The sequence below is a fragment of the Odontomachus brunneus genome, unplaced genomic scaffold (genome assembly GCF_010583005.1).
Source record: "Odontomachus brunneus isolate Ranch 3 - 2012 unplaced genomic scaffold, Obru_v1 Obru_scaffold_135, whole genome shotgun sequence".
Taxonomy (NCBI): Eukaryota; Metazoa; Arthropoda; class Insecta; order Hymenoptera; family Formicidae; genus Odontomachus; species Odontomachus brunneus.
The window spans coordinates 802,251-804,226 of NW_022639585.1; positions in this window are offsets into that span (position 1 = coordinate 802,251).

Genomic DNA, 1,976 nt, shown 5'->3' on the forward strand with positions numbered 1-1,976 from the left:
CGGGAGGGCAGTATGCCAAATAGAGTTTACTTGCATACCTTTGTCTCGGTTGAGGTTGTTGGAATGTTTTAAAATTTCTAGACCTTCACGATGTTTTTTGACAAAATAACTCTGTGAGGGAGCCAATCTGGTGGCTTTGTCATATTGCATGGAGTCTCCATCCAGTGTTCAGCTAGGGCTGATTGAGTAAAATGACCATACTTGGTACATCGCTGGTGTTCCTTGATTCGCGTACTGATCTTCCTCCCGGTTTCTCCTATATAAACTTTACCACAAGAGCAAGGGATCTTATATACACCTGATGTTTCTAGGCATGATTTCTGATCCTTCGGATTTGGGAGTAAATGGGAGAGCTTCCTATGAGGTTTGAAGATTACTTTGATTTTGTGTTTACCCAAAATCCTGCTGATAGGTTCTGTTATGCCCTGGAGATATGGAAGGACAGCCGTTTTTCTCTTTTCTCTCTCTTCATCTAGTGTGTCAGTGTTTTTAGGACTGACAATTCTGTTCTTCTGGTTTTTTATTATTTGCGAGATGTTTTTGCTGTTGTATCCATTTTTGGTTAAGGCTGTACTGAGGTGTTCTAGTTCTCCATTCAGAGAAGATGGTTCCGAAATTGTGAGCGCTCTGTAAACCAATGAACTTATGACAGAATTCTTTTGCGAGGGATGATGATGAGAGGTTGCATGTAGATATCGGTCCGTGTGTGTTGGTTTTCGGTAGACCTGGTGACCTAAGGTGCCATCTTGGTTCTTTTGGACTAGCACATCCAGAAAGGGTATTTGATTATTTTGTTCCACTTCCATTGTGAACTGAATACTGGGATGATATGAATTGAGAAATCCGAGAAACTGAGAAAGAGTTTTCCTGCCATGATTCCAAATTACGAAAGTATCGTCAACATACCGAAACCATGTGGATGGTTTCAGTGGTGCGTTCCTCAAAACTTTATTCTCAAAGTGTTCCATAAAGATGTTTGCAATGATAGGAGATATAGAAGATCCCATCGCCGCTCCAGATTTATTCGAAAAACTCTCCTTGGAACTGAAAATAAATTGAAGTTAAGCAGTGTTCTATTAGTGGGAAGAGGTTGGCAGGAATTTCCTCGGATTTCTTGATAACGTTCAAAGTATCCTGGACTGGAACATTAGTAAACAGTGAGACTACATCGAAACTCACCAGGATATCATCAGTATTCATCTTGATTTTAGTGATCTTATTCACGAAATCCGTTGAATTCTTGATATGGGAATCATTGAGACCAGTAAGTTTCTGGAGGGGTTTGATGAGATAGCGGGCTAACTGGTAGGTAGGTCCCCCAATATTGCTGACAATAGGGCGTAAGGGCACTGATTCCTTGTGGATTTTTGGAAGACCGTAGAGTCTAGGTGCTGAAGAATCTTGAGGGGTTAAATACTTGATAGTTTGAAGAGGGAGACCTGTATTTTTCAAAAGAGAAGATGTTTTTTTCTCTATGCTGAATGTTGGGTTGCGTTTGAGTTTCCTGTAGACTTTTTGGTCTGAGAGTAAACTATTGATTTTACTGCAATAGTCTTCCCTGTTCATAACTACAGTAGCGTTCCCTTTGTCTGCTGGTAAAATTAGGATCTTGTTGTTTCGTTTCAGACCGTGGAGAGCTCGGCGTTCTTCTTTGTTTATATTTTGTTTGGGAAGTTTGGCTTTGCGTAGGATGTTGATTGTTCGATTTCTGATGTCATTGCTTGCCTTTAAAGGAAGGTGGAAAATAGCCGTTTCAATTTGGCTGATGATTTCTTCGGTAGGGATACTAGAGAGAGTGACAGCAAAATTGTGTCCCTTAACTAGAACAGCGACTTCGGATGGTGATAGGTCTTGATCGCTAAGATTCTTAACTGTATGTGTGAGAACTGGCATTTGAGTCTGTGGATTGATCTTATCATACTTGCTCTTCTGTTTTTGTGTTCTTGCCTCAGCTGAGTGAACAGCTTGTTCGTGAG